Source organism: Jaculus jaculus, chromosome 1, assembly GCF_020740685.1.
Source record: "Jaculus jaculus isolate mJacJac1 chromosome 1, mJacJac1.mat.Y.cur, whole genome shotgun sequence".
NCBI lineage: Eukaryota > Metazoa > Chordata > Mammalia > Rodentia > Dipodidae > Jaculus > Jaculus jaculus.
The window spans coordinates 239,495,626-239,510,161 of record NC_059102.1 but is presented as its reverse complement, the minus strand read 5'-3'; positions in this window follow the sequence as shown (position 1 = coordinate 239,510,161).

Genomic DNA, 14,536 nt, shown 5'->3' with positions numbered 1-14,536 from the left:
GCCATGAGTTTGAGGCCACCCTGAGACTACATAGTGAATTCCAGGTCAGCCTGGACAAGAGTGAGACCTTACCTTGAAAAACAAACAAACAAAAAAATACATTCAGGGTTAGAATTTTTTTTTAAATTTTCATTTATTTATTTGAGAGCGACAGAGAATCGGAGAGAGAGAAAGAGGCAGACAGAGAGAGAGAATCAGCGCACCAGGGCCTCCAGCCACTGCAAGAAAACTCCAGACGTGTGCGCTCCCTTGTGCATCTGGCTAACATGGATCCTGGGGAATCGAGCCTTGAACTGGGGTCCTTAGGCTTCATAGGCAAGTATTTAACTGCTAGGCCATCTCTCCAGCCCAGGATTAGATATTTTTAATCCCACATTATTTTATAAGGAAGTTCATGGGCCTCCCCAAATCTGCTTCTAAGGGAATTGTGCAGCACAGTGTGAGTTACGTATATACCAGTTCTCAAGGCATCTGCTTGCATACACTGTCTCTCAATCCCCTCTTCTGTTTCAAGAGCTAGCCTGGAAATCTAGTCTCTACACCCCTCTAAGTATGCCTCGATTATTCTAGTTGACGCTTGCTGCCTGCCAATAACCTAACGTTTTGCTCTCTACCAACTAAAGGTTTATATGGAAATTGTCAAAGAAGTGTGTAAATCATATTAATACCAAGCTGAGACTTCCTCCTTGACACAATAGGGCCACTTACTATGTATCAATGTCTTCTCCATGGACTTGGAAGTGTGTCTCAGGATCACTTCCCCCATTGTGGAGATGTCCCATGCTCCCACAGCATCTACAGGTTAGGTTAGTATAGCAGGACTAGTATCTTTTTCTAAATTTTATTTTATTTTATTTATTTGAGAGAGAGAGAGAGAGAGAGAATGGGCATGCAAGGCCCTTTTGCCTTTGCAAATCAACTCCAGACACAAGTGCCACTTCATGCATCTGGCTTCACATGGGTACTAGGGCATCAAACCTGGGCTAGCAGATTTTGCAAACAAGTGGCTTTACCCACTTCCCCATTTTCCCAGCCCAGGAACACCATCCTGTAGAAGGTGAGACTCACAAAGATCCAGCAAACTTGCTTGAGCCCAAAGGGCTTTTGCATGGAACATCTCAGGGTAATGTTCCTCAGGAGAAGCCCTGGGCTACAGTCCATGAAGATCACTTCCCTTTGAAAAAATTCTGGCTTTGATCCTGACAGAGGAAAATGAGAAACCAAGTAAGTTGTCGGATTACTCAGAATTACAGGGTTTCAACCCAAGAATTTCTAGCACCTGGTTTAGGACAGAGAAGGCGTGAAGAGCCAAACCTACAAACTCCCCTCCCCTGGTGTCTTGACACCACCTTGAACGTCGGCGTCTGCTTTGCCATGGCACAAACATGGCTTCTTCAACGGGAGTCCTGGAATGAAGGAGTTGGGGCAGGGGCATGTGGCATGTGTTCTGTTTCTCAGGTCCCTCAGGACCTCTTGAGTTGTTACTAAACCTCCCAAATCGTCAGAGTGCGGCTCTCCTGATGTGGTAATTTCAGTCATCCAGAAGCCCTCACCATGCTCTGAACCATATTTGTTGTCTTCTTAGTACCTTTGTCCCTTTAAATGAATCTACTTTTAAAACTTGAATCTGGGGCTGGAGAGATGGCTTAGCAGTTAAGCACTTGCCTGTGAAGCCTAAGGACCCCAGGTTGAGGCTCGATTCCCCAGGACCCACGTTAGCCAGATGCACAAGGGGGCTCACGCGTCTGGAGTTTGTTTGCAGTGGCTGGAAGCCCTGGCGCGCCCATTCTCTCTCTCTCCCTCTATCTGTCTTTCTCTCTCTGTCTGTCACTCTCAAATAAGTAAACAAAATTTTTAAAAAAAAAACTTGAATCTGTATACCTACAAAGCAATTTCTTTCTCCTTTGTCTCTCTCTTGTTCTTTCCTTTCTTTCTTTCTTTCTTTCTTTCTTTCTTTCTTTCTTTCTTTCTTTCTTTCTTTCTCTCTTTCTTTCTTCTTTCGTAACACTGAGGTTTGAACTCAGGGCCTTGAACATGCTAGGCAAGTGTTCTACATCTAAGCCATGCCCCTAATCACTCAAAGCAAACTTGTCATACCCATACTACAGATAGAGAACAAGTAACCATAAAAATGACTCTGATGAAAAGAAAATATGCACTAAGTACTACTTGGAGACTGCTGCCTGAAGTGGTCTCTGAACCTGAAAACTGTGAAAAAAAGAAAGAAGAAAAGCAAAAATAATTAGCAATGTTATATATTCAAGATAGACTAGCCTTTGGTGGAGATTTTCTTTATGCAGTCAGGAAACCCCAGAGTGCTGGAGCGCACACGATGTGTATACTGTGTGACTCAGTGCTGCTTCATGCCCCAGATGAATATCAATCCCAGTCATTTTCGAAGCATCCTGTAGGTCTCTGAACCTGTGGGCACTGCGTTATTTTCGCTCATCTTTGCAGCGCACTTATGAGGTCAGTACCAGGACTGGGAAGTGCTGCCCCATTTGACGGGTGCAGAGGTGTTATCCATTAGCTCGGTGTTGTGCAGCAGCAGTGGAATCCTGGGTCTCACTGACTCCAGAACGGGAGCTCTGGTCTCCACTATGGTGCTGTTCCAGTCTGTGGTCCCATAGGCCTTGCCAGAGAGTATTTCCCAGCATCCTGTGACTTTTCATAAGCTTCAAGGCCAGATGGGCATCTAGGTGCAAATGACTGCGTGGAGCCCCATGGTGGAGTTGGGCTGAGAACCAACGTGTAGCCACCCCCCCGCCCCTCCCCCGCAGCTTGGCAACCTAGAGCAAACCAGCTCTGTGAATCAGGACGACACTGGTGAGGAAAGAGGTGGATGGGAGAAGAGGAAGATGAGCAAGTGACGGGGAGGGGCTTCAGTGCTCTGGAGTCAAGTGGCGACATCAACATTAACCAGGAAGTCCCTCCCCATGTCTTTAATTAGAGCCTCTTGCCTTTGAGTCCAGCATGCCCCCTTTTCTTCAGCTTCTCCAGTTGATTGACATGCACAGAGCAGCAGTACATAGTCTGGCGACTTTAACCGATGCTCCAGGAATGTGGAGCCCTTGGAAAGTTGAAGGAGCTTGGGATAGGCTGGGACTTACCATGAGCAGATGTTTCTCCCTGACCTAGGAAGAGGGGTCCCGGAGCTTTGCATGTGCCTGGGAGAGGAAGGGAAGGCAGGCCAAAGCCTAAGGATAAAAGGGGTCAAAGGACATCATTCCTGTGGCATGTGAGCATGCGTCAGTTTCCTTCATGCTGGACTCTTATCTCCTGTGGGCGGAAAGGAGAGGCTGATGTGAGGCCAGATTGCCGTCCAGCCAGGGCCTGCTTCTCATCTCCCACAAACCACTTCCTCGGGCTCCCCAGAGCTCAGCACATCTGGAGACCTGGTGGGCTTTGGCTTAAGGAGCATGGAAAAAACAAACACAGACACGCGTATGGCTGTGTGTGATCTATAAACACACGCGAGGTGCTGATGGAAATTTTAACTTGTTCTCTGGCCCTGAACTAACTTGGCCCCCTCTCTGGGCCTCAGTTTCCTGGACTGCCAAGTTGTGGAAGGGAGTCATGGTCAGCTGATGTCTCAGAATTATTTGTGTTCTGTAATTAAAAAATCATAACAATGTCAGTATTGTTCTCACATAAAAATATAGATGCAAAGAAAATGCCCAGAGAAATGTTTATGAAAATCACCACATACTGACACCTCCTTGCTACAGGGCCAAAAGCCTACATAGCAAGAAAAGTCCAAGTGAATGGCACATGATCAACCACCCACAAAAGAGGTGGAGTCATACAAAAGCAACTGCCACATTTATTTTCTCCAAGTTAATGAGGTTAATCTACATATATGTATCAGAAAGCAAATGCTTGTGGACCTGTTTATTTTCTACCATATAGTGTTTTTAAAAATATTTTATTTATTTATGAGAGAGATACAGAAATAGGCAGGTAGAGAGAGAGAGGGGGAGAAAGAAAGAATGGGTGCACCAGGGCCTCCAGCTACTGCAAGCAAACTCTAGACATATGCACCCCCCTGTGCATCTGGCTTATGTGGGTCCTGGGCAGTCAAACCTGGGTCCTTTGACTTTGCAGGTAAGTGCCTTAACTGCTAAGTCATCTCTCCAGCCCATGTCATACAGTGTTTTAAGAATTTGAGTAAACATTTTAGTAACATTAGATTTTTCCTTGAAGAAATCTGTTAATGTGGCCGCAGTTGACAGTCAGCTCATCATATGCTCTACTAGATGACATTATTTTCTCTTGTCACCTGCTTGGTTTGAATTTGAGGCATTTCCTAATGTGGAAACTGTCTAGATGTCTAAAGCAGAAAGGGAGATGGTCTTGCTGAAGAGGTACCTGCCTTTCCAGGTGAGCAGTGCAGAGCCCATGGTCAACTTCTCTGGCCTTGTTGGCTGTGAGCCTGGCTGTGAGCAGGACCTGTCACGTGACTGCCTAAGCTTTCCTCCACATGGCTGCTCTGCTGCTAGAAAACAAGTGGCAGCCAGTGAGGTCTGGGACCCATATGCTTCCAGAAACATCCAACCTGCCATTTAATCTGGGTTTCTTGCTGAGCAGCCACTCCAGGGCACTTACTGTCAACTGGTGGCTTTCTGTTTTCTGCTGCCTGGGACCTTTTTCCAGTGTCTGAAACTGCTCTCTCTTTCTGTGGGTGTGAATCTGTGCTCAGTCAGTGAGAGGGCTCTATGCACTTGAGGCTTTAAAAAAATTTTTTTTTTGCTTATTTTATTTATTTATTTGAGAGTAACAGACAGAGAGAAAGAGGTAGAGAGAGAGAGAGAGAGAGAATGGGCGCGCCAGGGCTTCTAGCCACAGCAAATGAACTCCAGACACATGCACCCCCATGTGCATCTGGCTAACATGGGTCCTGGGGAATTGAACCTCGAGCTGGGGTCCTTAGGCTTCACAGGCAAGTGCTTAACTGCTAAGCCATCTCTCCAACCCAAGGCTTTTGCAAAATAACTTTTCAGGAAGATTTGGTTTTTCTCTTTGGAACATTCAAGAATCTGCTTCTCTCACTCGTCGTCATTCTGCTTTGGTCTGAAGCTGCCTGTGCTCTACAGAGGGAGACAGCAGGGCCACATAGCCTGAGGAGGCTTCCAGAGGCTGGGACCCTTGATCTTTGCCATAGTTCCACAGCTAAACACAGTAGGAAGAGAGAGAGAGAGAGAGAGAGAGAGAGAGAGAGAGAGAGAGAGAGAGAGAGAGAGAGACAGAGAGAGAGACAGAGAGAGAGACAGAGAGAGAGACAGAGAGAGTAAGGGGGTGGTGGTGAGCTGTAGCAGGCCACAGAGAAGGGAAGGCATCAGGTATCAGGGAACATTTGGTGGGCATGAAAGGTGCCCAGGAGCATGTGTTCTAGGAGGTCATTGATAAAGAACAGGTTGGACCCAGAGTGCAGAGAACTGAAAATGTCCTGCAACACTTTGTCTCAAGGTCAGCAGAGGTTATGGGAGGCTTAAAACCAAGAAGGACGAAGTCAGAGCTGAATTTTGCCAACGGCAAGGGATTGGTTGGGAAGCGAGAAAGAAAGAGGAGAAACACCACGGCAGAAGCCCCCCCCCCAGAAGACAAAGGGCCGAGGTGAGTGGCCAAGGCATGGCTTGGGGTGGTAGGTAAGGAGGGGACAAGTTGAGGGCAGCAGTTGATGGGTCCATGTGTACAGCGTGAGATGATTAATAACTTTCGTCAACTTGATTAGATCTAGAATCTCCTAGGAGACAAATCACTGGGCATGTCTGTGAGGGAGTTTCTAGATTAGGTCAATTGAGCTGGGAAGACCTGCCCTAGCTATGGATGGCTTCATTCCATGGGCTAAAGCCCCAGACTAAACAGTAAAGAGAAAGCAAGCTGAGCATTGGCATTGATCTCTTTCCACTTACTGACTATAGGTTAACTGAGACCTTCAGTCCCCTGCCACCATTCCTTCTCGCCATGGACTGTATTCCCTTGTACGGTAAGCTGAAATAAACCCTTCCTCCCTGAAGTTGTTTCTTGTCAGGAGGTTTATTACAGCAACTAGGAAAGTAACTAATCCAGTGAGGAGGAAGAAGTGGAGTGGGAGATAGTACCAATGTGGCTGCCTGTGGCTCCTGAGCAATGGCGTCTCTAGTCAGACAGGAGGGGGCTCTCAGTGGGAAAGACCAATGGGCCTGGCTTTACATTTACATACATCATTAATATCCAGAGCAAAGAGGCATGGTTGGTGTTCCTGATATCCACTTTCACATTCTCTAAGCAGTTTGTGTGTGTGCATGCTAGGTTTTGAACTCATGAAAGGTCCTCGTTGATTGCTGTGCAGAGAATTTTGCATCATGGAAAAGTCATTACTGCCCTTACTGCCTGAGAAAATACCTTTTCCCCTTGAAGCCTGGCTGCAACGTCATTTCATCCAAGCAGAACTCACATCCCCTCCCCAAGTTCTTATCTCACAGCAGCCCCTATCCTGTCTGCTTGGAGCTCATGATTCTGCCTTCTTCACATTATTCGATCCCCAACTCCCCCATCTGGCACAGTTTAATATATAGACGCTGTCACTAAAAGTTGAGGACCAAATATGAAATGTTTAAGCCCTTAGAGCTTCAGATCCCAGACACCAGGAGAACTAGGCTTGTCTGAGAGCAGGCAGAGACCCTAGACCAGGTCCCTAGTGACTTGTCTCCAGCTCTCACACTCAGGCTTCATAATATGTGTTTGTCCCCTACAATTATTTAAAAATTAAAGTTCTGACAGAAATTGGTATATGACACAGCTAGGTTTACATTTCTTTTTTTAAATAAACTAGTATGTTGTACTCCCCACCATTACACAAGGATCCCCTAACCTTGGGCAGAACCATTGCTATGTAGTATTGCACTTATACCATTTTTTTTCCCCTACAGAAGCATATTATCATCTAGTTGTGACTTTAGCAAACATGAAAGCCATGCGAAATTGTTGTGAGCCTGATGTTTGAAGAAGGAGCAAGATATGTTTGGTTGATATACTGACTCTTCCCAAGTTGTCTTTTGTGTGTGTGTGTGTGTGTGTGTGTGTGTGTGTGTGTCTTGTTTCAGTGTTTGGAGCTGGGGATTGAATTCAAGGCTTCTTGCCTACAAAGCATGATGGGTGCCACTGAGCTAAACCTCCAGCTCCACATGCTGACTTCAAGATGACCACCCTACTTCTCTCACTTCTACGTGTACCCTTCATGCAGACTCCTGCGCCCAGCCATAGGCATCAGGATCTCCCGAGGGAAGACAGGAGAGAGGACACAGTGACCTGAGAACTTCTGCGCAGCTGTTTCCTCATACCTTGCCGCTGGGTAGCTGTGAGGACTGAAGGCAGTAAGATGTGCAAAGAGCTCATGACAGCAGCTGACAGTCTGCAGAGAACAGGGACGACTTTGTCATTATGGTGAGTGGCAACATCTTGACGTTCCCACTCTCTAGTTAATTCATTTGGAAAACATTTTATTGACTTAGTGACTGAGAGGGTTGATGCCTTTGAAAATGCCAAACCCTACATTTTCAAGGTTTCCTGGCCCATGACAGTAGTTCTCAACCCTGAATATGCATTGCAATTATCTGGGTTACTTTTGCAGAATTTTATCCTGGGAATTTACCCCAGACCAAGCATACTAGAATGGCTAGAGCAGGAAGCATGGCTGGCACAGGGATGACAGATATGCCCTGGCCAGGCTGGTGTACTCCCCTCAAGCCAGGACCAGGGTATACCCACCCTGAGGGTGAGCCTTAACTTAGGGAACTGAGCACCTGTCTGATTCACCTGGTCCTGTTCTTTCCCCAAAACCACTAGTACAGAGACATCAAGGTGACAGAATTTTTTTCTTTATTTTTTTCTACTTCTAGTACAGTATTCTTCCTTAGCCATAAAGAATATTTCCCCTTCGGCTGGAAAGATGGCTTAGTGGTTAAGCGCTTGCCTGTGAAGCCTAAAGACCCTGGTTCGCAGCTCAATTCTCCAGGACCCACGTTAGCCAGATGAACAAGGGGGTGCACACACCTGGAGTTCATTTGCAGTGGCCAGACGCCCTGGCGCGCCCATTCTCTCTCTCTATCTGCTTCTCTCTCTCTCTCTCTGTCCCTCACTTTCAAGTAAATAAAAATAAACAAAAATTTAAAAAAAAAGAATACTTCCAAAGAATACTTCCCCAGACCCCCTTCATTACCTGAATCCAGTTCGTGCCAAATATATAGCTACAGCAGCAAACGTATGATCCACCCTTGACAAATAGTTATCTATAGACTAGAAACAGGTCCATCCTTCCAAAGTTAAGCTTTCAGCTACCATTTTTGTGTATGTGTGTTCATGTGTGTGCAAATGTGTCCATGCAGGTCAGAGGTTGACATTCTGCATCTTAATTCTTCTATACTTTTTTTTTTTTTTTTAGTAGGTTCTCTCACCAAATCTAGAGATCACCAGTTTGGCTAGACAAGTGAGCCCCAAGGACCCTTCTGTCTCTTCTTCCTCAGTCCTTGAATTATAGACCTGTGCTACCATGCCTAGCATTTTCATGTGTATGCTGAGGATCTGAATTCAGATCCTCATGCTTGCACAGCAAGAATTGACCCACTGAGCTAGCTCCCCAGTCTCTCTGGCTGCTTCTTTGTGGAGGTTTACTAGGTCTGTTTTGAACAAACTTCTGAAGGCCAATGTTTCTAGAAGGGACTTCAGATATCAACTGGAATAGTTTAGCCTGAAGCAAAGGCATTTATGTCTCACCATCACAATGCTTGCTGTATCTGCATCCAACCTGACTGTTACTTACATAAAATAGGGTATTTATGCTAATTCATATTTATTTTATACATTTGCTTGACAAAGAAATCTTACCAAAATCAGTTATGCAATGGAAAGTCCACTTGCCATAAATAAAAAAGGCAACTCTAAAAATAAGCACAAATGGAAGATGTTGAGTTATGAAACTGAATTGAAGGGTGTGAGCCGGTGTCCTTGGCTTTTAGTGTTCTGGAGAAAGATCTGGAGACGTGGCAGAGCAGTGAAAGACATACTAGCACTGAGACTTCAGCTTAGAGGGAGTCAGAGGCTAGAATAACCACCCAAAGATGATGTTCCCTCACCTTTGAGTTAATCTTATTTTATGTCATGTCCTTGTTTATCCCCCAAACCTATCCCTATATGGTGCCCAGCTACCTCTGGTACCATCCAGTGGGAGAAATCTCTAGCAACTCCACTTTATTTAAAGATTGAGGCCTCCAGGGGAGAAGGACCTATCCAAGAGTTCATCATTCAAATTTCCTGCTATCATGGAATTTCTGTTGTCATGAGTAAAGGAAAGACAGGGACCCAGTGAGGCCAATGAGGGGTGTGCGCATGATTTCAGGCATGCTGTCAGGGTGTGTGTGCAACATGGACCTGGCTCAAGAGGGGTTCCTTATGCTAATTTCAATCAATCGAGTACCTCAAGGTGCCTGGCATGGTGACCCAGGCAACCCAATTCCCACACATCATGGATATACCATCCCATGAACAAAAGAGGGAAGGAAGCCTGTTAGTGAGCTGCCTGTCTGACATAAGATGCTTTCATAATTTCCTCCTACATGTCTATGTAGGTGACGGGCTCTTCATGTTATATGAGCATCTTCTCTTATTAAGAAAGCAACGACACACTCACTTCACCCTGGCCTCCACTTTCCTGCAGCACACACTTTGAGAATGCCACTCATTTCAGTGTCTGGCTTCCAGACCCAGACGTCAAAACAACTACCTTTCATCTCAGGTTGGTAACACAGAAGACCTTCAATATTGGGAACAGATAGCCTGGGAGGTGGGTTCATATCTCTCAGCAAGATTGCTGTAACCTAATTCTCCTGCTCCCGATCAAGGCTTTCTCTCTGTTTTGTAGGTATTTTAATACAAATGTTCCTTTCATTCGACTGATTGGAGGTCTCCAACCTGCAATAAATGAAACATCTGATCCCCTTGAATCCAAATCACTTTTTCTTTGATTTCCTTTTACTTCTATTTCTTCATCCTTTGTTCTATAGCTAGAGTCAAATTTCCCCTTAGAAATTGAAAGAATGTGTGTGGGATTTTTTTCTGCCTTTCCTCCCCACTAAAACCATACTTGGGTGCAACCGCTAGCTCATGAACAAGAATATTAAGATCAAATTCAATGGCAGCCTGTCTCCAGCACTGTGCTTTGCTGGCCATTGTCCATTGGGCCGTAGCGTACCAATTAGCCTCTGGATACTGGTCACTGAAGCCACTTGAGTAAGTCCTAGGCTTGAGGCAATATTATACTAAAGAGCTTTTCCCCTGAAGAAAGGGTTAGCCATGCACAAAGCATTCAGACTGGCATCTGACTATGGAGCTGAGCATAATTGCCTTTGTAATGATCAACCCATCCACATAGTGTTGACTCCCCAGTTTCAGGCCATGAGGAATTTGCTAGTGTCCAGAATGACCAGAGGGTATAACTCAAACACTTCAAAAGGCAAGCCACGGCCAGACATGATGTGCATATCTGTAATTTCACAACTTGGGAAGCTGAGGCAGGAAGACAGTGAGTTGAATGCCAGTCTGGACTCTATAGTGAGACCCTATCAGCCCCTCAGCCCCAAATGAAAAGGCCAGCCAGGTCTGTGAGCAGCTGGCAATGCCCTCTGCCCAGTCACTACTCCAGTTAGGTCCATGTCTGCACTTTGTGAGGATGCTGATCTATTCCATGTTCTTGGCTTTACAATGGTGGTGGCTTGAGTCAAAGGAACAGTGCTGATTATTACATGCTAGTAAAGCCATCTCCCTTCCCTTGAATTAGTACATAGGTTTGTCCCTTATGAGTGGCTGTGTGGCCATCAAAGGGTGCATTAGTTAGAGTTCCAGTGCTGTGACAAAATAACTGAGGAAACAACTTAAAAGAGGGAAAGATTTCTTTTGGCTCATCAGTTTATAGTGAGCAAGATCCCTTGCATTTAGGTTTGTGGCATAGTAGGACATTATGGGGAAAGGACACAGAGAGGGAAAGCTTCTTACAATGAGGTAGGAAACAGAGAGGAAGTCAGGAAGGAACCAAGGCAAGCCATATGCTTCCAAGGCACAGCCCCACTGAACTTCCCACTATGGGCTCAGTTCCAATGCTCACCTTCTACTAGAATAGCCTATCTGGCTATGAACTCATCAGTGGACTAATGTGTTGATTAGGCCAATGCTCTCTGGATCCAATCACCTCTCAATGGAGCCACCAGCTTTTTAATGGACAATCAGCTGCTTGGAAAACCATGGTATTGCCTTGCTACCCTTTCAGCTAGATGTGATCATGTCAGCTATTGTGTGTGGAAGCAGGGCATGTAACATCTGATGAGGCTGCAGCTCCAGAAGCCATCTGGAATGATGCAGCAAGGATGTCACACAGCAAATGGCATGTGACTTTCCTCTCACACTGGGGAGCCCCTTCCCACTTCTAGACCTCCAAGACGACACTTTCGTGTGGGAAAAGAAATAAAAAGCTCTATTGTACTGTCCTTTGTAGCTCAACTGAATCTGAAATCTAACCTCAATTCTCATCTGTCTAGTTCATGAACAAACATTACCCCTCTTGCACTGTGCCTGATTGATTGTTTAGAGGGCTGTCAAAGGTTGAGACCTTTCAACACCAACGCAGAAAAACGTGAGAGAAAAAGCCTGCTTCTAGTTCCCTTTGTCACTGTTATTTTCTTTCTTTTTAGACAATACTTATATGTGTGCATGGGCATGTATGCCACAGTGTTCATATGGAGGTCAGAGGACAACTTTGAGGTATCTGTGCTCCACCTTCTTTGACACAGGGTCTCTTGCTGTTGCAAATGGCCAGATGACACCCGAGTGTCAGATTAGCTGCCCCACAAGCTTCAGGTTGTCCCGGCCTCACTTCCTATTGCCATAGTGCTTTGGAATCTTGGATACATGCACCACTTTTCACCTGGCTTTACATGGCCAGCACAAGTCTGAACTCATTTGATGAGACTTTAATGAAATTCAAATCAGCAACACAAACAACAATTGTGAAAGTCAAACATTTTTTGACACAATACAATCTGAAGTATGCTAATTTGATACCGACATGCTGAGGAATCATGGTATGAAAATAATTATTGTTTTCTATAACCAAGCCATCATGGAATGTTGTCTATGACCTAACAGTTTCTCTGAGATCTGGACACTTGTGCACAGTAAAAACACCACGATTCATACTGTTGCAGTCTGAACGGAGCTGCTTCCGGCAGCGCTTACTGGTGTTGCCTGAAACAATGGGACACGCAGAGGAAAGTATGCGTGCTGTGCAGTCAGAACCAAGGCTGCAGAGAAGGCATGGGATGCAACGTGGGTGAATGTTTCCAGACACACACCTTGGAGTCAATACAGATGTGACTTTAAATTAACTTTTGTGCATTCAGAAAACTGTTGTGAAATTCTTTGTGTACTCTCCACATTGACTTCCATGACTTCCTGCCCTAGTTGAATGCTGCCTCCTCCCTGCTCAGGAGTCCTCATGTTGGATAGCTGGTATCCCACATGCTTCTTACGGGCCCCACAGGCCCTAGCACTCTCCCAGAACCTCTTTTGTTTTACTCGGCCCTGTGGCTCTGAGGCTCTAAACCCGGACAGTGTCCTAGAGGTGTTCACATCTGGCAGGTCCTAGTCTCTGCTCAGTACCTTCTCTTTTTCCTGGGACCCGACTCTCTCACAAAACGTCCCCTTGATTCTTCCTGCTCATTTGGTTGGAAAAATACCATATAAAGCCTCCCCTTGCCCAGCAGCCCCCAGGGCTCTAGTGCTAACTCCCACCTTCCCAGATGTTCCCATTCTCCACCACAGAACCTTGTGGGTTTTCCTTCAACCTAAACTTGAAACGCATGCCTCCCCCTGCCCACATTCATACCATTCCCTAACATTTCCTGGAACTTTCTCTTGTGCAGGTGCCCGTACCCTCTTCCAGTGGCCTCGTCTACCCTCTACAGTACCCCAGGACACCAATGTCTCCCAGAATCACCAGTCTCTTCATGACCTTAGCACTCTCAGAGGCGTCCTCTAGTGGATAGTAGGTCCCATACATACACCTGGGCTTCTCTCTGCTTCATCTGCTACTATGGTTTGGCCAGATCTGCCAAAGAGATGTGCTTGAAACTTCATTTCCCAAATTATATGGTGATGGTGTTTAGAGCTGGGGACTTCAGGAGATAATTAATATTAGATAAAGTCACGAGGCTATCTCCCCATAAGGCACTAGCTCACTTATCTCTTCTGCCTCACTATATAATGTGATATTCTCTACTACATATGATGCAGCCTGAGAGTTTTCTAGATGCTGACACAATTCTCTTGGGCCTCCAGAGCCATGAACCACATAAACTTTCTTCTTTATAAAGTCTCAGTCACAGGCATTTACTGACAGCAACAGCAAATGGAATAAGTCAAGGTCAGAGCTTGCCTGAAAAGCCTCTGCCTCCAACCCAAGTGGTCACAAGCTCTCACAGAAAGGTCTTCCCTTTCCAAGTGCTGCTGGGGGAGGGAGGCATTTCATGAGGCCCTGGGCAAGTTCTTTGTTTCAGTGTTCTTGTCTATAAAAATGGCGGTAGGAACAGTGCCCACCTCTACGGCCATGACAAAACACAGAGGCATGTATGGTGCAAAACTCAAGAGGGTATCCATGCACTTAATTTGTGTCTTAAATCCCAATCTCAAATTGCTCTCTCAGGTGTTCTGAGGGTTAAATGAATTAGTAGATGATGTCATGGTTAATGTCTAGTTGCTAACCTGATAGGATCTCGAATCTCAAATCACCATAGCAATAAGTAGCTGGCGATGCCTGTAAGGAATTGCCATGATTAGATTAACTGAGACAAAAAGATTCTATGGACTGGGGTTGTAGACTGTCTAAAAAGGAGAGAACTAGCTGAGCATTCACTATTCATCACTCTTCACTTCCTACAGCTAATGTGAAGATGTGATTCCCAGCTGTCTTCTCCTGCCATGGTTTCCCTACCATAATAAAAATTCCCCTCCAAACTGTAAGTCAGAAATTACTCCTCTCCTTCCATAAACTGCTTCTGGTTGGTTGTTGTCCCAGCACTGAGATGGGTAGCTGGTGCTGATAGGAGGCATGTGAATGTCTGGGCAGCACCAAGCATGAAGAGAGTTCTGTGTAAGTGTAGCATTTCAAAGTCTGCTATATACTGGATACAAGTCTCCTCACTGCAATTTCACTCTAAGCCCCAGGATGATGGCTTTTGAGGTAGAGTTTCTGAGAGGTAACTAGGTCATGTAGGTGGAACCCTCCCACAGAGATGGGTGCTCTTATGAGAAGAGCCTGGAGGGCAGTAATTTTTTTTTTTTTTTACTTTTCTGCTATGTGAAATGGGCATATAAACACCAGAAAGAGAGAATCTCCACCTTGGGGGCACCTTGGTCATGGACGTCTTGACTCTGGAACTTGAGAAGTGAATTTCTGTTAAGTCACCTAGTATTTCATTATCATAACCCAAACTAAGATCAACTCCCACCA